Raw genomic sequence first — 24583 nt, 5'->3', positions numbered from 1 at the left:
AACTAAAGCTAATGAGAAACATTTTTGCTGCTATGTAAACCTAAGAATATTTGCTAGCAGTAATTGATAGATATAGATAGGTAATTGGCTAAAAACCAGTCTGAATACAGATAAAATATGATTACAGTTGCTATATTTATATCAAAAGATAATTGTTTCATGATCAGCTTATACAATGAAGAATGCAGAAAGCTGTACAAGCTAGGTCAGTGTCTGTCTTACATCCTTTAAAGGAAGCTGGGGATTAGTGAAAGTGACCTGGGCCAATACACTGTAACCATTCATATGAGCACATGAGCGCTGAAGCCCTTGTAAGACGATGGTGGTGAGCCAGGCTCCACTAACCACTCAGAGGGATTAGCTGTTAAAGTCAAGGCTGTCACTTATCAAGGGGCTTTATGTGAGCTTATGGCATAGCAGAAATATTTAACTTTTACCATGTTGAGTCAGCTTAACTAAAGAAAAATTTTATTCAAAAAATTGCTGTCAAGACTCCTGAAGGTTAAAATGATATTTAAGGAACCACAGTCCCAAGCTTATGCCTATTCTGTTACTTAAGTGAGGAACTGAAGAGGTCATGGAGAAATGGAAAATGCTCCAAAAAAGTAAAAAATAATTTTTATCATAATACACAAAATCTGAAAATATTTATCCTGGCAAGGCTACATGCAAGAATCAGGGAATTAATAAATAATTAACTATACCCATTATAGCAGTTTATAAAGAATTATAAGAAAAAGGGAAATGTTTGTAGTCTGCTAGGCAAATATAACCCTTGCTATTTTATTATTAAATAAGGGGTAAATAAATCCTGTCTTTCAGACTGCCACACCTGAGAGTTTTACTTGCAAAACAGACTCTTAGCTGGGTCTTTTTTTTTTTTTTTTTTTTTAGACAGTCTTGCTCTGTGGCACAGGCTGGAGTGCAGTGGTGATATCTTGGCTTACTGCAACCTCCACCTCCTGGGCTCAAGTGATTCTCCTGCCTCAGCCTCCCGAGTAGCTGGGATTACAGGCGCATGCCACCATGCTGGGCTAATTTTTTTTATTTTTAGAAGAGATGAGGTTTCACCATGTTGTTCAGGCTGGTCTTGAACTCCTGGCCTCCAGTGATTCGCCCGCCTCGGCCTCCCAAAGTGCTGAGATTAAGGCGTGAGCCACTGCGCCTGGCCAGAGATATTGACTTTTAAGTTATTTTTAAAAATCTGGCCAGGTGCAGTGGCTCATGCCTCTAATCCCAGCACTTTGGGAGGCTGAGGCGGGCGGATCACTGGAGGCCAGAAGTTCGAGACCAGCCTGGCCAACATGGGAAAAACCCCATCTCTACTAAAAATACAAAAATCAGCCAAGGGGTGGTGGCACGCACCTGTAATCCCAGCTACTCGGGAGACTGAGGCATGAGAATTGCTTGAGCTGGGGAGGCGGAGGTTGCAGTGAGCTGAGATCTTGCCACTGCACTCCAGCCTGTCTGCAGAGTGAGACTCTATCTCAAAATAAATAAATAAGCCAACATACTAACTGCATTGTTTAGAAAACTGTGTTATAGTTGGCATTAGACTCACTTTAATTTTATATCCCAGTTATTAAAGGACAAAATATAAAATTATATATACTTGATAAAGTCAGTGCGACTGCAAATAAGGAGACTAGGAGAAAGGAAAAAGATTACAAATACAAAAGAGAAAACAATTTACAGTGAAAACATATTACATTGGGGGAAAACTCAGTACTCAAATATATTGAAGTTATATCAAAATAAATGGAAAACAAAGATATTAAATCATAATTACTGTAATCTCCCCTATTGAAAAAAAGAAATTACTTTAACTTTTGGGAATGAAGCTTAAACTTGCAACACAACTCCAACAGAAACAAATCCCATAAATGGTTAATCCTATTTTGAGTTGTATAGGAAGAAAAAATGTGTCTAAGAACAGGAGAGGGAGATTTTCTCCTTCTTTAAAAACATGCTGCTTCACTTACACAGTCCCTCAGTTTGAGGATGTGAGCCACTCAAAGTGGAAAACAGAGGGATTTATTTGTGAAGAAAAACTAAAATAGCCTAAAAGGAAATTTAACAAATAAAACATACAGACAACATAAAATACATTTTTAAAAAAACCATTGCAAATGAAAACACTCCTAAAGAGTGTTTTGTATTAATAACAAAGATAAGCAAGTTTAAGGTTCTCTTTTAGAAAATTGCCAGAAATAAAACATCACCAAATAACAGCCAACAACAATGCAGACAGGTTTTTTCCTTAATTGATACACAACATTTTATGTATTTGTGGGGGTACATTTGACATTTTGTTACAGGCACAGAATGTGTGCTGATTAAGTCAGGTCTCTGAGGTATCTCCATCACTGTATTTGTTATTTCTGTGTTGGAAGCAATTCATGTCCTCTCTTTTAGCTACTTTGAAATATACAATACTGCTTTGACTCATTCTTCCTGGATAACATACATGATCCAGTTAAGGAATCAAAGACTTCAGTGGTGTCATCACAGCTCATTGCAGCCTCAAACTCCTGGGCTCAAGTGATCCTCCTGCCTCAGCCTCCCAAGCAGCTAGGACTACAGGTACACACCACCACACTTGGCTAATTTTAAAATTTTTTGTAGGCTGGGTGCGGTGGCTCATGCTTGTAATCGCAGCACTTTGGGAGGCTGGGGTGGATGGATCACGAGGTCAGGAGATCGAGACCATCCTGGCTAACACAGTGGAATACAAAAATACAAAAAATACAAAAAATCTACTAAAAATACAAAAAAAATTAGCCAGGCATGGTGGTGGGCGCCTGTAGTCCCAGCTACTTGGGAGTCTGAGGCAGGAGAATGGCATGAACCTGGGAGGCGGAGCTTGCAGTGAGCCGAGATCGCGCCACTGCTCCAGCCTGGGTGACAGAGCAATACTCCATCTCAAAATAATTTTTTGTAGAGATGGGGTCCTTATGTTGCCAGGCAGGCTAGTCTCAAACTCCTGGTCTCAAGCAATCCTCCTCTCTAAACTTTCCAAGGTGCTGGGATTACAGGCTGGCTTCTGACCATATTGTTCATGTTTCAGATATTTTCACTTAGTATCACTGAGACTAAGTATCACTGAGACTAGAAATGCCAAAGATTTTTTATTTTTATTTTTTTTTAAGACAGAGTCTCGTTCTGTAGCCCAGGCTGGATTACAATGGTACAATCTTGGCTCACTGCAACCTCTGCCTCCTCGGTTGAGGCAATTCAACCTCCCGATTACAGGCGCACGCCATCACACCTGGCTAATTTTTGTATTTTTAGTAGAGACGAGGTTGCACCATGTTGTCCAGGATGGTCTCAAACTCCTGGGCTTGAGGGATCTGCCTGCCTCAGCCTTCCAAAGTGCTGGGATTACATGTGAGCCACTGCACTTGGCCTAGAAACGCCAAAGATTTTTCAATTTTTCAAAAAATAAATATGAAAGACTAAGGAAAAACTCCAGCATGTTTTTTGAAGTAAAAATATTCATCATACTAAAACTATTACTCCATCTCACTTTAGTTTATGAGATATTCTCACACATACTGCTCTTTCACTTATTTAATACTCATCAAACTATTCTAAAGTCTAGGAAACAGGATTACAATGACTTTCTCAAGGTCCCACATGATGTATGTTACCGAGCTGAGGCTTGAACACAGCCTCCTAATGGTTCAATCAAGAACCTTTTGATTAGAAATTTAACTTTCGATCAATAGATGAAACTGGGTTGGGATTATGGTATCCACAAAACCCCTGAGATCCATCTAACCCCAGGATGGGAATGATACATTTAACAAATGTAAAAAACAAACATTGGGGCCGGGCGCGGTGGCTCAAGCCTGTAATCCCAGCACTTTGGGAGGCCGAGACGGGCGGATCACAAGGTCAGGAGATCGAGACCATCCTGGCTAACACGGTGAAACCCCATCTCTACTAAAAATACAAAAACTAGCCGGGCGAGGTGGCGGGCGCCTGTAGTCCCAGCTACTCCGGAGGCTGAGGCAGGAGAATGGCGTAAACCCGGGAGGCGGAGCTTGCAGTGAGCTGAGATCCGGCCACTGCACTCCAGCCTGGGCGACAGAGCAAGACTCCGTCTCAAAAAAAAAAAAAACAAACAAACAAACAAAAAAAAAACCAAACATGGTTCATTATAAGACGGCAATTCAAACCTTGTTAGCACACTAACTATTATTTAATTAAGTGCAATCTGAATGAAAATCCCAATGGGGTTCTTCTTAGAGTTTCACAATATGATGTAAGCTTCAGTTAAAGTTTATCCAAGAAAATTTTGAAAACTCAGAACAATCAGAAAGGCTGGCACTGGCATTATCAGACATTAAATGAATGTCTCAAACATTAGAATGCTATGGCAACTGACACAAAAGTACCATAAGAAAGTAGAAAAACCCCCAAACAGACTAAAATGTATATAAGGTAAAACTGGCATTTCAAATCATTGAGGAAAGTAAAAATCTCTCAACAAATTATGCTAGGATGATTTTGTTGGGAAACAAAAAAACACCGTAAGGCATAAGTTGAGAGGAGTGTAAAAAAAGATAAACAAAACAAAAGAAAAAAAAAAAGTTAGATTTCCCAAGTCATCAATGATTCCAGATAGATTAATAATGCTCAGGACCAGGCACAGTGACTCACACCTGTTATGCCATGGGAGGCCAAAGCAGGAGGATCACTTGAGGTCAAGAGTTTGAGACCAGGCTGGGCAGCATAGTGAGATCCCCATCTCGACAAAATAATTTTTGAAAATTTAGCCAGGCATGGTGGCACCTGTAGTCCGAACTACTCAGGAAGCTGAGGTGGGAGGATTGCTTGAACCCAGGAAATAGAGGCTGCAGTGAGACATGTCCTGCCACTGCACTCCAGCCTGAAGAACAGAGCAAGACTCTGTTTCTAAATAAATAAATACATACATATATAAAAATAATAATCTCAGATACAAAACAAGTATTTATAATCATAGAATATATTGATATTCATAGAATATGAAGGATCACTTATAAAATTAATGTCAAAGGTAAAAAGCCATAAAAAGAAAAAAGCTGATAGATCTTACTATGTAAAAATTGAAAAAAGTATACAACATTGATGAAAGACATTGAAGAGGACATCAAAAAAGGGAAATATATTCCAAGTTAATGGATTGGAAGAATTCACATTGTTAAAATGTCCATACTACCCAAAGCGATCTACAGATTCAGTGCAATCCCTATCAAAATACCAATCACTTCCTTCACAAAAATGGAAAAAAAAAAAAAACCCAATCCTAAAACATATATGGAACCACAAAAGACCCAGAATAGCCAAAGCTGTCCTAAGCAAAAAGAACAAAACTGGAGAAATCACATTACACTGACTTCAAATTATACTACAGAGCGGCCGGCTGTGGTAGCTCACGCCTGTAATCCCAGGACTTTAGGAGGCTGAGGTGGGTGGATCACTTGAGGGCAGGGGTTTGAAATCAGCCTGGCCAACATGGTGAAACCCCATCTCTACTAAAAAATACAAAAATCAGCCAGTGTGGTGGCACGTGCCTCTAATCCCAGCTCCTCGGGAGGCTGAGGCAGGAGAATTGCTTGAACCCAGGAGGTGGACATTGCAGTGAGCTGAGATGGTGCCACTGCACTCCAGCCTGGACAGTAGAGCAACACTCCGTCTCAAAAAAACAAAAACAAAACAAAAAAAAAGGAGTTTTAAAAAAATGACAGAGCTATGTTAATCAAAACAGCATTTTCACCAAAGGTGCCAAAAACATACACTGGGGAAAAGGTAGTCTCTTCTGGGAAAACTGGATATCCATATGCAGAAAAACGAAACTAGATTCCTATCTTTTGCTGTATTTTACAAAAATCAAATCAAAATGGATTAAAGACTTAAATCTAAGACCTTAAACTATGAAACCACTACAAGAAAACATTGGGGAAACTCTCCAGGAAATTGGTCTGGGTAAAAATTTCTTGAGTAATAACCTGCAAGCACAGACAACCAGAGAAAAAAATGGGCAAATGAGATCACATCAAGTAAAAAGCTTCTGCACAGCAAAGGAAATAATCATCAAAGTGAAGAGACAACCCACAGAATGAGAGAAGATATTTGCAAATTACCCATCTAACAAGGGATTAATAACCAGATTATATAAGGAGCTCAAACAACTCTACAGGAAAAAATCTAATAATCTGATTAAAAAATGGGAAAAAGATTTGAATAGACATTTCTCAAAAGAAGACAAACGAATGGCAAACAGACATATGAAAAAGTGTTCAACATCACTGATCATCAGATAAATGCAAATCAAACTTAAAATGAGGCTACTCTGGGCACACTGCCTATGGGGTAGCTCTGGTCCACAAGGAGCAGTAAAAAAAAAACCTACAATGAGATATTATCTCATCCCAGTTAAAATGGCTTTTATACAAAAGACAGGCAATAATAAATGCTGGCAAAGATGTGGCGAAAAGAGAACCCTCACACACTGTTGGTGGGAATGTAAATTAGTACAACCATTATGGAGAACAGTTTAGAAGTTCCTCAAAAACCTAAAAATTGAGCTACCATATGATCCAGCAATCCTGCTGCTGGGTATAACCTAAAAGAAAGGAAATCAGTACAGTGAAGAGACTTTTGCACTTCCATGTTTGTTGCAGCATTGTTCACAATAGCCAAAATTTGGAAGCAATCTAAGTGTCCGTCAACAGATGGATCTTTAGAGAAAATGTGATACTTAATACAATGGGGTACTATTCAGCCATAAAAAAGAACAACATCCTGTCATTAGTAACAACATGGATGGAACCGGAGATCATTATGTTAAGTGAAATAAGCCAGGTACAGAAAGACAAACATTGCATGTTCTCATTTATCTGTAATACCTAAAAATCAAAACAATTGAACTCATGGAGATAGGGAGTAGAAGAATGATTACTAGAGGCTAGGAAGGGTAGTGGGGTTGGGTTAGGGATGAGGAGGAGGTGGGGATAGTTAATGGGCGTAAAAAAAAAAGTCAGAAAGAATGAATAAGACCTAGTATTTGATAGCACAACATGATGACTATAGTCTATAATAATTTAATTGTACATTTTAAAACAACTAAAAGAGTATAATTGGATTGTATGTAACACAAAGGACAAATGCTTGAAGGGATGGGTACCCCATTTTCCATGATGTGATGATCACACATTGCATGCCTGTATCAAAACATCTCACCCCATAAATATATACAACTACTACGTATCCCCAAAATTAAACTTTTTAAAAATTGAAATGTCGGCCGGGCGCAGTGGCTCACGCCTGTAATCCCAGCACTTAGGGAGGATGAGGCGGGCGGATCACGAGGTCAGGAGATTAAGACCATCCTGGCTAACACGGTGAAACCCCGTCTCTACTAAAAATACAAAAAAATTAGTCGGGCGTGGTGGTGGGCACCTGTAGTCCCAGCTACTCAGGAGGCTGAGGCAGGAGAATGGCGTAAACCCAGGAGGAGGAGCTTGCAGTGAGCCGAGATGGCGCCACTGCACTCCAGCATGGGCAACAACAGAGCAAGACTCCGCCTCAAAAAAACAACAACAACAACAAAAAATTGAAATGTCTATGTGCTAAAACACTATAAACAGGATTAAAGGTTAAAAGAAATGGGAAAATATTTGTAATAGGCAGAAAAAAGGTTCATCTATCATTACAAATCAGAGAAAGTCAAATATCCAATAGAAAACTGATAAAAAATATTAAGAGATGCCAACAAAGAAAAAAATTATAGGAGCAAACAATGAAGTTTAATCAAGCCAATGTTCATTAAAACAAGGTAAAATTTTTTACTTGCTAAATTGGCAAAGATTTAAAAAACCCAGAATCAGTGAACTTAAAGAGAAATCAATACTCATATACTATTGAATACCTTTATCCTGAGAATATAAATTGGTATAGCCCTTCTAGAGGGCAATTTGGCAGCAGGTATCAAAAACTTATAAAACATGTATACTCCTGGTGGATCCATTTCCATTTAAGGAAATGAGGGTATGGATACTCAAGTACAAGGATATTTATCAGAGCTTTATTTATAACAATGAAAGAATGGACAGATCAAACCAAAAATAAAGGGAATAGCTCATGGCATATCCATATGATGGGAAAACTAAGGCATTATTAAAAATTATGCTATAGAGAATATTTTGGCCAGGTATGGTGCCTCACACCTGTAATCCTAGCACTTCTGGAGGCCAAGGCGGGAGGATCGCTTGAGGCCATGAGTTCAAGACCAGCCTGGGCAACATAATGAGACCCCCCCCATGTCTACAAAAAAATGCAAAAATTAGCCAGGCATGGTGACAGGCACCTGTAGTCCTAGCTACTTGGGAGGCTGAGGCAGAGATCACATGAGCCCAGGAGTTCAAGGCTGCAGAAAGCCATGATGGTGCCTGGATGGGGATGGGGGTGGGGAAGGGGGGATCCCATTTGTAAGAAAAAAAAGAGAGAATATTTTATGACTTGAGAAAATGTTCACCATATATAAGTTTTAAAAGCAGGTTATTTGCCTAATTTATTTAATACTTATATATAGCACTTGTAAGTCATGGGCACTAATCTATATACTTTACAAATATTAACCTATTTGATCCTTATAACAACTCAAATGGTAAATATTATTATCCAAATTTAATAAGTGAGAAAACTAGGGTGCCAAGAGTTAAAATAACTTGTTAACCCAGGCTACTTCTTCAAAAAGCTCAATTACATTAATAACAAAACAAAAGAATATATATGCATAGAAAACGAGGAGGTAAGAATAATAGTTGTCCCTAGTATCTATAGGGGATTGATTCCAGGACACCCTGTGGATGCCAAAATCCACAAATGATCATTTGTAGATATGCAAATGTAGCATTTGCATATAATTTAGGCACAACCTCCTGTATACTTTAAATCATCTCCAGGTTACTTATAAAGCCTAATACGATGTCTGCATATCACTTCATTCATGTGGATTCAACATAATACTTGGCACTCAGCAAATCTGGCTTTTTGGAACTTTGTGAACTTTTTTCTGATATAATTTCCACCTGATGTTGGTTTAATCCACGGATGCAGAACCCACAGATACTGAAGGTTGAATGTATATCAAAATGTTAATAGCAGTGGCTTCTACAAGTGGTGGGATAACAGGTTATTCTTATTTCTTTTGTTATTTTTTGAATTTTCTGTAATGAACATGCTGAGCTGTTCTTCATTCACCAAGAGTAACATACAGTTTATTTCCACATCCCACATATGGAATTTTCCAACAAGGCATCTTTGTAAAATGTTAGAATCAATATTAAATGAAGCAATGAATACTCAGTGAAATGTGTTAAATAAAAGCTGAGTTTTAAAAATCGAAGCAATCTTGTCTTCTGCTTATAATGAACATATTTTAACAGAGAACCGTTATAAAGAAAAGTAACATTCTGTAACATAAGAGAAACTACCTAATTATGCAGTTTGTAGTTTCTTGGAACACAGTCTCCTAATATTCTGATTTTCTGGAGCAGAAAATAAACATTAGGAAGGACTTACTTTGAAGAAAATATTATCAGCCATTGACAGCTAGCAATTTATTTAGAGAAATAATATTTTAAAAGACTGTAACAGGCTAGGCACAGTGGCTGTCACATATAATCCCAGTGCTTTGGGAGGCCAAAGTTGGAGGCTCACTTGAGGCTAGGAGTTTGACACCTTCTCTCTCAAAAACAAAAACATTAGCTTGGTGTGGTGGCATGCACCTATACTCCCAGCTACTCAGGAGGTGGAGGCAGAAGGATGGCTTGAGCTCAGGATTTTGAGGTTGCAGTGAGTTATGATCATGGCACTACACTTGGCCTGGGTGACAGAGCAAGACCTTGTCTCAAAAAAACAAAAACAAAAACAAAAACAAACAAACAAACAAAAAACACTCCTCCGCCCTCGCCCAAAAAATCCCACAAAACTATAACAAATGATTCAGTGGGTCAAAGTACTAAAAAGGACAGGTTGAAATTGCAGTGTAATTCTGAGGTAAATCTAGTTTCAAATTCATTAACAAGCTATAAAGGAGTAGCAGAAGATGCCATTTTTGAATCAGCTAAAGTGAAGAAAACTGATTATCATACCCAAAAAATAATGTTTGTTTCAAGTAAAATAGTATATGTACATTCATCCATTCAACAAATATTTTTTGAAGAAATATTATGTGGCTGGCACTGTTCTAACATGGTATTTGGGGAAATATACAATAAATTAAATAATATATAAAAAACATTAAGCAGAGGTAGGTAAGTGCCACCAAGGAAAAAACTAGAGCAGGGGAAGAGTATGGAGTATGACAGGGAACAGGGCTCTTATAGACTAGATCACCTGAAGAGCCACTGGATTGGCACTTGAATAAAGTGAAGGTGCGTGAGCCATGCCCAATCTGGGGAAAAAGCTAGTGCAGAGACTGAGTTGGGAGTATGCTCACTGTTCAAGGAAAAGCAAGAAGGCCAATGTGGCCAAGTCAGAGTCAACAGGGCAGTGACTAGGACAGTGCATGCAGACTGCGATCACACAAGGCCTTGCAGACCATGGAAGGAGCTGGGGTTTTTACTCTCACTGTGATGGGAAGTCACTGGATCATTCTGAGCAGAGAGACTTGATGTGATCTGATTTACATTTAAAAATAGGCACTCTCATCACGTAGCATGTTGGGAACACTAGTGTACTGCAAGAATGTTATCAAACCAGTTAGGAGGGGACTGTAGATGTCCAGGCAAGAGAAAATTGTGCCTTGGACTAGGGTAACAGTCACAGAGGCAGTGATGAGACATGGGACATACTCAGAAACGAAAGCAGGATGAATTTGCTAATAGACTGCACATTAGAGAAATGAGACTGGCTGAACTTTCGGGCTTGAGTAAACAAGAGTCATTTAAGTGCTTAGGAACATTTTGCTTGATAGCTTAATCTGCCTATACACTGGGGATTTGAAGAACTGAAAAATATCAAATATCAAATATGTTCAATTTATAAATGTGACCTAAAATGCTTAAAGAGATGTATTAACTAAATTTGCAAATGGGTATTACTGTTTAGGACAATGTAATCCTTTCCATTAGAGTTTACCAAACATTCATCAAAGAACAAGAGAAAATGACTGTTCTTTATTTTCAGGCAAAAAATAATTCAATTTACTAATCTTTTTATCCTATTTATAAATTGAACCTCAAGAATGAAAAACAATTAGGTTTTTACATTTGCAACTATAATAAATAGTATATTAATTTTAAATCCAAATTGCCCAAAAATCCTTGCTAAATACAAAAGTCCCACAGAAACTAAAAAACTCGAATTGACACAGTATTTAGTGACATAGGAAAAATGTCTGTGACATATTAAGTGAGGGGAGGGAGAAGCAAGTCTGAAAATGTTGCATACATTATGTGAGAAATGTGTATGTATATTGTTCTTTATAATAATAAGCTTTCTTCTAAAGAAGTTGTGACCAATAAACTACAATCAGTTTTTCACACACTGTGGTCTTGAAAAAACATTCCTCTGGAGTCCCAGCTACACGGGAGGCTGAGGCAGGGGGATGCTTGAGCCCAGGAGTTCAAGGCTGTAGTGTGCTATGATTGCACCTGTGAATAGCTCCTGCACTCCATCCTTGGCAACATGGCAAAACCCCACCTCTAAAACAAACACTCCCAAAACATTCTTTCTCTACCCAAAAGCAGACCCAAAATGTTAACAGTATTGCCAAAGAATCAGAGCTTATTTTTGTTTCTACCTCATATTAATATTTCTCTGGATTTCCAAATTTTCTATAGCAATTATATATTCTTATAATCAGAAAAAATATTTTAATGGTGACTATAAGAACTGTTTTAATAACATGAAAAATTGCTTATAATATTGATGGAAAAAAGCAAGAAAGATGGAATATGGTTATGAACACAACTACACAGAAAAGTTTTAAAAGGGGCCGGGCGCAATGGCTTACACCTGTAATCCCAGTACTTTGGAAGGCTGAGGCAGGTGGATCACATGAGGCCAGGAGTTTGAGACCAGCCTGGCTAACATGGAGAAATCCCACTCCTATTAAAAAAAAACAACAACCAAAAAAGAAAAAAACAAAAATTAGCCAGGTGTGGTGGTGCGCACCTGTAATTCCAGCTACCCAGGTGGCAGAGGCACAAGAATTGCTTGAACCTGGGAGGCGGAGGGTGCAGTGAGCTGAGATCATGCCACTGCACTCTAGCCTGGGTGACAGAGCAAGACCCTGTCTCCAAAAAAAAAAAAAAAAGGATTCATAGAACAATGTCCAATATTGACAGTGCATGTCTACTAGGGCTATGCGGATCATTCTCCTTTGCTAGAATGTTTACACTTTTCTGATCTCTCCTCATTTCTTTCAAGAACAGATTCTATGTAGATTCTATGAATTTCATATTGCCAAATCACATGAACATTTTTCTGTCATCATCTTCCTCAACCTCTTGGCAACAATCAATACGAGGCTTCCCTTGCTGAAATACTCCTCTTTCTTCCCTTTCCTCCTACCTTGCTAGCTACTTATCATTGTTCTCTGCTGGTTTGGCAGGTTTGACCATTGTTCTAAGCTCAATTCGCATATCCAGCTGTTTACTTGATATATATCTAATCATGTGGATTTCACAAGAGGTATCACACACTTACTATGTCGAAAAAGAGGGTTCTGATTCTAATTCTCCACCCCTACCAACCTGCCCTTCTATAAGTCCTCCCATCTCAGTGAATGGTCCCAGCATTATGGTACCAACCACCCAGGCCCCAAACCTATGAATCATCCTTGATTCTTCTCTATCACCTCCATGTAATGGCCCCCGCCTGCCATGCTATTTCTCTACAAAGCCTTCTAGAACACATTGTGCCAAATGAAAAACAGCTGACTATCACGATGTTAAGCATCTCAAACAAATTAACCTTTCAAGGACAAAACCATTTATTAATTTTTCCCTGGCCACAGAAAAATTTTCAGGGATAAAATTATTTTCTGTTAAAAAAAAAGAAATCCTTTACTATACACTACTATTTTTTAAACGATGTACTTATGTATTACTTCAGTAAATTAATTTTAGTAAGAAAAATCAATGTATGAGGAGAGACTAGTATAACTATGCTGAGAGAGAAAGACACGTTACTAAGAAATGAACAGAAAGTGCCACCAAGTGGGAAAACGGTATACATGCAATAGAGAAAAATCTATCCAAGCCATGTCTTGTTTTGGTTTTTTTTAACTTGGTTCAAAGGACTTCAAGGGTCCAATACTTCAAACCACAAAGAAGCACATCTTCATTTCTTCCGATACAAGTGAAAACAGTAATTTTATACAGCCGTGCATGAAATAGCCCAAACTTTCTACTTTTCTACACTAATTCTATATAAAAGCTAACTACCATAACAATGAAAATGAAGACTTCTGTGTGTTACTGTATAGACGGTGGCAGTTAGATAACTTCAGAATAAAACTGAAGGCAATAAATGTGGTATTGAACAAAATAAAGACAAGAACAAGAAAGAAAAAGTAGTATAGAATAGTATTTGGGCTGGGCACAGTGGTTCACGCCTGTAATGTCAACACTTTGGGAGGCCAAGGCAGGTGGATAGCTCGAGCCCAGGAGTTTGAGACCAGCCTGGGCAACATGACAAAACCCTGTCTCTACAAAATACATACATACATACATACATACATACATACATACATACAAAAAGTAGCCAGGCGTGGTGGCCTGTGCCTATAGTCCCAGCTACTCCAGGGGCTGAGGCAAGAGGATGGCTTGAGCCCGGGGGGTCAAGGCTGCAGTAAGCCAAAATCGTACCATTGAACTCCAGCCTGGGTGACAGAGTGAGACCTTGCCTCAAAATAAAATAAAATGTTACTTGTTATCAACTTAAATACTTTCAGAGTATTCTACTGAATTAAATTAAATATAAATTGCTGAAGAAAAAATTAAATCTTGTTGCTGATCCCATAAGAGAATAAAACACATAGGAAAATGAAGGTACTGTAAAAAAAAAAAAAAAAAAAAAGCAAAAAAACAGACACTAAATTAGAACACAGTATTAGTACTAGTATTCATTAAATGCCTATAAACTACAAGAGAACAAAGACCATACATATTTCACTCACCACTGTGAATATATAAACCCATCAAGGCCTGACATATGGGGGGTGCTCAATATATATTTGTTGAATGAATCAAGTTTGCAAGCAGACTGTGTTAGGTTCTAGGCAATCCCCGTTTTTTATTTTCAAGGCACGTGTAGCTCAACTGCCCATCTGAGAAGTTTGCACCACCATCTTTTGTTTTTGTACTGGTGGACTTAGCAGTCTTTACTGGTGGCTGGCAAATTCAAAGAAGTGAAGGCCTTTAGACCAGAGAGATAAAATGAACTCATTTTTCCACAAGATTTCTAATGTTTCCCATAAGATTAGAGAGCATTAAGTGAAACAGAGAAGCTGACTAAAATTCTATCCAAAACACTAATGTCTCTAAGGGAAATCTTTCCCTAGGTGAGATTATGCAGCTACTGAACAGACTCGTAAGACTATCACATTTGGTACCTGAGAACTCAGGACAGAGGACAGGAATCACAATTTGCCAGCCGGGCAGCATCAGAGGTTCCTCTCCCTGGGAGTCTGTGCCGTTATTCATGCGAGTGACAGCTCACCCAGCTGTCCAGAAGCTTTTCTAATTTTTATTTTTATTTTTTCGAGACGGAGTCTCTGCTCTGTCGCCCAGGCTGGAGTGCAGTGGCACAATCTCGGCTCACTGCAAACTCCGCCTCCCAGGTTCACGCCATTCTCCTGCCTCAGCCTCCCGAGTTAGCTGGGACTACAGGCGCCCACCACCATGCCCAGCTAATTTTTTTTTTTTGGTAGTTTTAGTGGAGACGGGGTTTCACTGTATTAGCCAGGATGGTCTCAATCTCATGACCTTGTGATCCGCCTGCTTTGGCCTCCCAAAGTGCTGGGATTACAGGTGTGAGCCACCGCGCCTGGCCCAGAAGCTATTTCTTTAACTCCCGAGATGATGCAGCACAGGCTCGAGGGAGATAAGAGCAACATGAGGCAGGTGCAGGAGCTGCCTTAACTTCAAAGCTTTATGCTCCACCAAAGCCAACGTCTCTAATAACTCCAAAGGTATACTTCAGGATTCCCTTTCCCACAGGGTCATGACAGTTCTAAGAGCAGCAGCACTCACCAGGCATTTCTAATGCCTCTCAATCCAGATGCAATTTCCCAAACAGAGGTCAATTTTATGTTGCAATACTGTTGTTTTTTTTTTTTTTTTTTTTTGAGACGGAGTCTCGCTCTGTCGCCCCGGCTGGAGTGTAGTGGCCGGATCTCAGCTTACTGCAAGCTCCGCCTCCCGGGTTTACGCCATTCTCCTGCCTCAGCCTCCCGAGTAGCTGGGACTACAGGTGCCCGCCACCTCGCCCAGCTAGCTTTTTTTGTATTTTTTAGTAGAGACCGGGTTTCACCGGGTTAGCCAGGATGGTCTCGAACTCCTGACCTCGTGATCCGCCTGTCTTGGCCTCCCAAAGTGCTGGGATTACAGGCTTGAGCCACCGCGCCCGGCCGCAATACTGTTAATACAATTTAATCTGGTTTCCAGGATAACAGAGCTAGGCATTTAACTGAAGGTCATATTCTCCTAAACCTTAATTTATAAAGTTAAGTTGAATACTACACTAGATAAAATCAAAACAAAATCCTATCTCCAGCACCAATCTCTATCCTAACCAACAGGCTAGCTTTCAACTGTCTACTCACCTTCTCACGTGGTCGTCTATCAAGCTTCTCACAGGTAACATAGACTACCTCTTCTAAACCTGCTCCCCCTACTCCACTCTTCCCTATCTCAGTAACTGTACCTCTAGTAGTTCAGGTGAAAAATCCTGAAGTCATCCCTGACTGGTTTTTCTTTCAAAAGCCAATCAATCAGCAAATCCTGCTGACCCCATCTTACTTGGCACCCTCTAAGAGGGCCTCCAGTGATCGCCGCCTCCTGGTATTCACACCCTTGTTTAATACCCTCTTCTTAAGTGTGGCTGGAATGACTGACTTGCTTCTAAAAAACAGACAGCTGAAGTATGGGATGTCACGTCCTAGATGAGGTTTAAAAAGACTGCCGTCCACCTTGGTCTGGGGAAGCCAGGCGCCATGTCATGAGGTGGGTGGTCTGTGTAGAGGTCTACTGAGTGAGCTGGGAAGCAAATCTTCTGAGGTCTGTCTACAGCCACGTGAGTAAGGGTGGCAGTGGGTCCTCCCCAAGCCAAACCTTGAGAGCACAGCAGCCTCAGACAAGATCTCAATTGTAACCTTGTGAGACCCTGAGCCTGAGGCACCCAGCTAAGCTACACTCAAATTGCTGTGAGATAATATTTACTGTCTTAAGCTAAGTTTGGGATAACTTGTTCCACAGTAATAGACAACTAATACAACCCCAAACCTCCCAACCTGCGTCACTAGCACCCTAGTCCAACCCCATCAACAGTCTAGATCATGACTTACAACAGCTTCTTAAGCGATTAGCCTGCTTCCACACTTGCCTTGCCCCCTTCCTTTATTCTTCGTAGCAACCACAGAGATGCTTTAAAAATGTAAATCAGAGTGCAAAAGTCATTAAGTTGGCCGGAGGAATGTAGACATCTGCACTTGGTATGAGAGGAGAATGCTGTGGTAGCCCAGCAGGATGTGTCAGAGCTTTGTGGGGAAAAGAGCCTGTCCACACAAGGAGAGGGGAGGGTGGCAAGCTGGTTTGGGGGCTGGAGGCAAACTGGGGTAAGGAGGAAGTTCAGTGGGGGAGGGGGATGAGAGGGCAGCAATAGGAACTTAGTCACACACAGCGGAATTGAAAAAATAACTATATTAAGAAAAAAACCAGCTATACATGTGGAGAGGGAGAAAACTAGAGTGTAACCTGTAGTGTCGGACTGCCGTCAGTGGTACTGGTGGGGACACACAATCATTACACCTGTTGTTCCCTAGCTTCTCCACTGAGAAGGCCTGGGAGCACTGACATTCCAATAATGATGAGCACAGCTGACATTCATATCTTCATTTCTAATACCACTCTCCACTAAAAAACAAGCAAACGGTCGGCTGTGGTGGCTCAAACCTGTAATCCCAGCACTTTGGGAGGCTGAGGTGGACGAATCACCTGAGGCTGGGAGTTCGAGACCAGCCTGACCAACATGGAGAAACCCCGTCTGTACTAAAAATACAAAATTAGCTGGGGTGGTGGTGCATACCTGTAATCCCAGCTACTCAAGAGGCTGAGGCAGGAGAATCACTTGAACCTGGAGGTGGAGACAGCGGTTGAGCTGAGATTGTGCCACTGTGCTCCAGCCTTGGCAATAAGAGCAAAACTCCGTCTCAAAAAACAAAAACCAAGCAAAACAAGCACGGGGTTCCTCAGAGAAATGGCCTTCTCCAAGGCTGGAACAGAGAACCTCTAAGATTAACCTGGAACACCTCATGTCAGAAAGTAAGAAGGTGCTCCAAGAATGATGAAGACATTTCAAAAGGACCCTCCACCCCATGCTAATAGACAAAAAAAAAAAAAAAAAAAAATATATATATATATATGGAATTCAAAAAACTCACCATCCTGGCCAACATGGTGAAACCCCATCTCTATTAAAAATACAAAATTAGCTGGGCGTGGTAGTGCGCACCTGTAATCCCAGCTACTAAGGTGGCTGAGGCAGGAGAATCGCTTGAATCTGGGAAGCGGAGGTTGCAGTGAGTGGAGATCACACCACTGCACTCCAGCCTGGCAACAGAGCAAGACTCTGTCTCAAAATAAATAATAAATAAATAAATAAATAAATAAATAAACAAACAAACAAACAAACAAATAAATAAATAAATAAAATAAAGGAAAAGTGGCTGGGCATGGTGGCTCATGCCTGTAATCCCAGCATTTTGATAGGCCAAAGTGGGAGGCTCACTTGAGGCCAGGAGTTACAGACCTGCCTGGGTAACAAAGGGAAATCGTGTTTTTATAAAAAAAAAATTTTAGCTGGGCGCGGTGGCTCACACCTGTAATCCCAGCACTTTGGGAGGCCTGGGAGGGTGGATGACGAGGTCAGGAGATCAAGACCATCCTAGCTAACATGGTGAAACCCCGTCTCTACTAAAAATACAAAAAAATTAGGTAGGCATGGTGGCGGGCGCCTGTAGTCCCAGCTACTCGAGATGCTGAGGCAGGAGAATGGCGTGAACCCAGAAGGCGGAGCTTGCAGTGAGCCGAGATCGCGCCACTGCACTTCAGCCTCAAAAAGAAAAGTCTCAAAAAAAGCAGTTGGCAGGAACAAAGTACCTAGACATTTCTCAGAAGACATACAAATGGTCAACAGCTATATGAAAAAAAATGCTCATTGTCACTAATCATCAGGGAAACGCAAATTACCACCACAGTGAGATATCACCTCATACCTGCTAAAATTACTTATCAAAAAGACAGAAGATAACAAGTGTTGGCAAAGGTATGAAGAAAAGGGAACCTGCAGCCAGGTGCAGTGGCTCATGCCTGTAATCCCAGCACTTTGGGAGGCTGAGGTGGGTGGATCATCTGAAGTTGGGAGTCTGAGACCAACCTGGCCAACATGGCAAAACCCCATCTCTACTAAAAATACAAAAATTATCCAGGAGTAGTAGCTCACACCAGTAATCCCAGCCACTCAGGAGGCTGAGGCAGGAGAATCGCTTGAAGCTGGGAGGCAGAGGTTGCACTGAGTCGAGATCGTGCCACTGCACTCCAGCCTGGGCGACAGAGTGAGACTCTGTCTCAAAATAAAAAAAAAAAGAAAAGGGAAAAAGGGAACCTGTACATTGTTGGTGGGAATGTAAATTAACATAGCACTATGGAAAACAGCATGGAGGTTCCTCAGAAAACTAAAAATAGAATTACCATATGATTCAGCAATCCCACTTCTGGGTATATATCCAAAGGAATTATACCCAGAAGTAAGATTCCTGAATTATGCTGAAGAGATACCTGCACTCCCATGTTCACTGAAGCATTATTCACAAAGCTAAGATAAAGAAGCAATCTAGGTGTCTATCATCGGATGAATGGATAAAAAAAATTGTGGTATATGTACACAATAGAATACCATTCAGCCTTAAAAAAGAGGGAAATTCTGTCATTCGGATATCATGGGTGAATCTGGAAGACATTATGCTAAGCAAAATTAGCCAGGCACAGCAAGATAAATACTGCATGATCCCACTTATATGTGGAATCTTAAAAAATTGAACTCATAGAAGTAGAGACATCCAGGTACCAACTCCAGCTGCCCAGAATGGGCACTATGGTCACGGTAGAGGGGACAGCAGCGCTGAGGCAGAACAGACTGGGCACCAAGGCACAAGATTTCTATAACTGGCCTGATGAATCCTTGAGAAAATGGGACAGTACACTCGTGGTTCAGCAGCACATTCAACAGAACCTAAGAGCAGGTTGCTCCAATATTGACAAAATTCTTGAACCACCTGAAGGCCAAGATGAAACTGTATGGAAGTAGGAACATTTAAAGCAATTCTGCCTTGAGCTAAATGGACTTGAGGTCAAACTTCAGAGTGAATGCCATCCAGATACTTATACTCAAATGACAGCAAGAGAACAATGGATTTGTCTTTGTGCAACTCATAAGAGTGTCCTGCTATAGACTACAACAGACACACATTTGATGGTGCTGTGTCTTCTGAGTAGCAATATTTTCCCGGCAAGATTAGTATAAAGGAATCATCAGTAGCAAAACTAGGATCAGCATGCCATAGGATTTACATAATATTTTCACATGCTTATTTTCATCACTGGCAATTTTTTGATGAATATGAAAACGTGACATTTTTGTGTCATCGGTTTACTAACTTTGTGCTGAAGTATAATTTGATGTCCAAGGATAACCTGAGTGTACCAATTTTAGAAGAGGAAGCTCAGAATTCAGTTTCTAGGGAAAGTGAAGCATGAAGGGAATTATATAGAAAAATGTACTGATCACATAATTAACATTAATTATGTGCTATATATATCATTTTAGACACATCAATCATGTGTCCATATTACAGTTTCTTTGTTTAGTATAGGTTTTGGTATGCTGTGTTTGTCTTTTATTAATAAAATGGGAATTGCTTTTTAAGTTATGCATAAGCTGTATATTCCCCAGTTTGGCACTCATGGGTTTTTAATAAGATTAGGGCCAGGTGCAGTGATTCATGTCTGTAATCCCAGCACTTTGGGAGCCCAAGGTGGGTAAATCCTTTGAGCTCAGGAGTTCGAGACCAGCCTGAGAAACATGACAAAACTCTGTCTCTATGAACAATATAAAAAATTAACCAAGCATGGTTGTGCAGGCCTATAGTCCCAGCTACTTAGGAGGCTGAGGCAGGAGAATCACTTGAACCCAGGAGGCAGAGGTTGCAGTGAGCTGAGATCATACCACTGCACTCAATTCTGGGCAACAGAGAGAGACTCTGTCTCAGAAAAACAAAAATAAAAAATAAATAAGATTAGTATTATCTGTTTACAATGCCTGTTAATAAAAGAATTTACAGTTTGTAAAACTGCTGCTAAATAATCACTGGATCACAATCCTTATCAAACAAATCCACCTATAGGCCGGGCGCGGTGGCTCAAGCCTGTAATCCCAGCACTTTGGGAGGCCGAGGCGGGTGGATTACGAGGTCAGGAGATCGAGACCCTCCTGGCTAACACGGTGAAACCCCGTCTCTACTAAAAATACAAAAAACTAGCCGGGCGCGGTGGCGGGCGCCTGTAGTCCCAGCTACTCGGAGGCTGAGGCTGGAGAATGGCGGGAACCCGGGAGGCGGAGCTTGCAGTGAGCCGAGATTGCGCCACTGCACTCCAGTCTGGGCGACAGAGCGAGACTCCGTCTCAAAAAAAAAAAAAAAACAAAAAACAAATCCACCTATAAAAAAATGAGTGAGCTTGAGGTTTTGTACAAGCCATATACTAAACAGGTGGTGATGTTTTCCTTTGGTTTTACCTCTCAGTATAGATATTCTAGAAACTTCTGTAGTATACACTTCCATCGTACCTGTTAACTTTCCCAAAATGAGATTAAAGTGTTATAAGATTCTGTTTAGTTTTAATATGCATGTGATTATTTGTATATCTAAATATAAATGCAAATGAAGCATTAATACTTAAATAATCTTACTATACTACATAAAGTACATTCTAGGCTAGCATACTGGGAAAGGGTTTACCTTTCTGCAACAGTGAACTGTTACATACAAGATGATGATAATGGTAAGGCACATAAATGATGTTCCCACTGGAAACCTGCCCCGCCTGCCACTTCTCCTTTCCCTTAACCCTCTTCTCAAACTACTTTAGCTGAGAAGCTTTTCACCAGACTGTGATTTAGTGATGGATTATACCTATTTATATTCGTATTAACTGCTTACTGATTATATTCCATATTAGCTATTATATTACACTACAGGAACAATGTATTGGCATAGGCCCTTGTTTATCTTTGTTTTGCAAAATTGTTCTAACTACTTAGAAAATAGTCCTTAAAATAGTTTCTCTTCCTGTCAGTAATATTAGTCTTTTCATCTAACCATCTAGGCAGCATTAAATAGAGTTGAAGAAATATTTTAGTATTTATTTTATACACCCTGTCCACAAAGTTTCTGTTTGAATTATATGCACATGTGAGATTATCTGCAGTAATTCACAGGTTCTGAGGGTGTTGATAAGTGGTCATATGTTTTTTGGACTTTGGTATAATTCAGTGTCTTAAGAAGGATTCAAGTACAGGTTTAACAATCTTACAATCTCATTTCTGATAAAGCACTGAAGGTCTTATTGCCAGACGAATTATAATAAGGCACTAAAGGTGAAAAAAACTGTACATGTTGTGAAGAAAGTATTTAAACCCATCTTTTGAACAAATTTAACTAACAGAAGGAAATGCTTTTCCATTTAAAAGGGTTATTTTGAAATGAAGACAAAAATGTTTTCATCTTCACTGTTTTTTCAAATTTAAGGGAATAATTTATACCAAAGACAAGAATGTACAGCAAAAATGTGGGACATAGCAGTATACTGAGAGTATATATATACGGTTTATACCTTTCCAAGCTGCCAGTCTTTTAGGCTTTGAATATGGCCAGCAGCCCCCATCATTACTGTACCCCAACCCACAACTATCTTATAAAAAGTTTTATGTTCACGGTGAAAGGAATTTTGACTTTCAAATTACATATTTATATTAATGTCACTATAAACCAATGGGAATAGTAATTTTTAAACAAGCTTGCTAAATATTGGGACTAAACTGTTACTAAGTTATATGTAGCCATTTAGCTGTTCTCTCTAGACCACGTCTCTCAATGGGTTTCTACCACTTGACTAATTTATTGGTGAATTTTTTTTTTTTTTTTTTTAGATGGAGTGTTACACTGTCACCCGGGATGGGGTGCAGTGGCATGATCTGGGCTCACTGCAACCTCTGCCTCCTGGGTTCAAGTGATTCTCCTGCCTCAGCCTCCCAAGTAGCTGGGATTACAGGTGTCCACCACCATGCCCGGCTAATTTTTTGTATTTTTAGTAGAGACGGGGTTTCACTCTGTTGGCCAGGCTGGTCTCAAAATCCTGATCTCAGGTGATCCGCCTGCCTTGGCCTCTCAATGTGCTGGGATTACAGGCTTGAGCCACCATGTCCGGCCTTTTAGTGAATATTTAAACAAAGGTAGTGACTGGGATTGGTGATCTGGCTAAGTATTTTGAAACATATTTTGAAAAATATGGCTTAGTGTTAATAGGGAAATAGAATATGAGTTTTTTTTCTTATTCATTCCCTCTTCCTTGTACTGTGTATTTAAAATTGATCAGATAAAAAAATCTCCAAAAGAAAACATCACGCTGGGTGCAGTGGCTCACACCTGTAATCCCAACATTTTGGGAAGCCAAGGCAGGAGGATTGCTCGGGCTCAGGAATTTGAGACCAGACTGTGCAACATAGCAAGACCTTGCCTCTACTAAAAATAAAAATAGGCCAAGCGCGGTGGCTCACACCTGTAATCCTAGCACTTTGGGAAGCTGAGGCGGGTGGATCACCTGAGGTCAGGAATTCGAGACCAGCCTGGCCAACATGGCGAAACCCTGTCTCTACTAAAAATACAGAAGTTAGGTGTGCGTGGCGGTGTACACCTGTAATCTGAGCTACTCGGGAGGCTGAGGCAGGAGAATCGCTTAAACCTGGGAGGCAGAGGTTGCAGTGAGCTGGGATGGCGCAACTGTCCCCCAGCCTGGGCGACAAGAGCAAAACTCTGTCTTTAAATAAATAAATAAATAAATAAAATTAGCTAGTCCCAGCTACTCAGGAGGCTGAGGTGGGAAGATCGCTTGAGCATATCATATTGAAGCTGTAGTGGGCTATTATGTGCCACTGAACTCCAGCATGGGAGACAGAACAAGACCTTGTCTTTAAAAGAAGGAAAAAAAAAAGCAGAGTAGAATGGTGGTTACCGGGGCAGGAGGAGTGGAGAGTATAAAAAAGAGGAGATGTTGATAAAAGAGTACAAAATTTCAGTTAGGAGGAATAAGCCTTAGTGCTCTACTGCACAGAATGGTGACTGTAATAAATGATAATGCATTGTATATTTGGAAATTGCTAAAATAATTTTAAACGTTTTTACCACAAAAAAAGATAAGTATGTGAGGTAATGGATGTATTAATTGGCTTGATTTAATCATTCCACAATGTAAACACATATCAAAACATCATATTGTGCCCCACAAATATACACAATTATTATTTGTCAATTAAAAATAAAATTTTAGCCTGGGCAACATAGTGAGACCTCATCTCTTAAAAAAAAACAGCAGGGTGTGGTGATGCACACCTGTAGTCCCGGCTACTTGGGAGGCTGAGGCAGGAGGATGGCTTAAGCCCAGTAGGTTGAGGCTGCAGTGAGCTGTGAAAGCACCACCGCACTGAGCCTGGGTGACAGAGTGAGACCCTATCTCAAATAAAATATTTTTAAAAACTGAGAACCCCTCCCCTCTAAAAACCTCCAAAGAACTCCAAATGCAACTTGAATGGGTTCCAACTAGTCAAATAGAGCTCAATTTGAACAACGAAAGAATCAATTATAACAATGGATTATAACCCATTGATTAAAATAGGAGTTGATACAGATATAAATAATGAATTAAAACTTTGATGAGTAAGGGGATACTTATATAATCTCAAAGAGTCTCCCCACAAAATGTTAACTAATTACCAAGGGAAAATTAGTAACTTCAGAATGGAGAACACTGGCAGACCCCTTAATCACGTGACAGAGGTTTTCATTCATGATAGGACAAACACAAATCAGCTGCTACTTAATAGAGTGCAACCAGAAACACATGGCTTCAGTGACAGGAATGTCAGAGACGCACAGCCTGAACCTAGTCATGAGGAAACATCCAACAAACCCACTGAGGGACCTTCAACAATGTAACTGTCGAGTAATTTTCAAAAGCGTCAAGGTCCTGAA

The 24583-nt window shown here is 40.1% G+C and overlaps 1 protein-coding gene and 1 pseudogene across 2 annotated transcripts in view; one reads left to right on the top strand and one right to left on the bottom strand.

The window, feature by feature from the left end:
* The window catches only part of NDUFA12 (NADH:ubiquinone oxidoreductase subunit A12), a 44702-nt gene that overhangs the window by 1765 nt on the left and 18354 nt on the right, over window positions 1–24583 (bottom strand). The gene's annotated exons all lie outside the window — the stretch shown is intronic.
* Window positions 19375–20036, top strand: LOC117089603 (annotated as a pseudogene).

The sequence above is a fragment of the Trachypithecus francoisi genome, unplaced genomic scaffold, assembly GCF_009764315.1.
Source record: "Trachypithecus francoisi isolate TF-2019V2 unplaced genomic scaffold, Tfra_2.0 Lachesis_group11, whole genome shotgun sequence".
In the NCBI taxonomy this organism is placed as follows: Eukaryota; Metazoa; Chordata; class Mammalia; order Primates; family Cercopithecidae; genus Trachypithecus; species Trachypithecus francoisi.
This window is presented reverse-complemented; position numbering and strand designations above follow the sequence as displayed.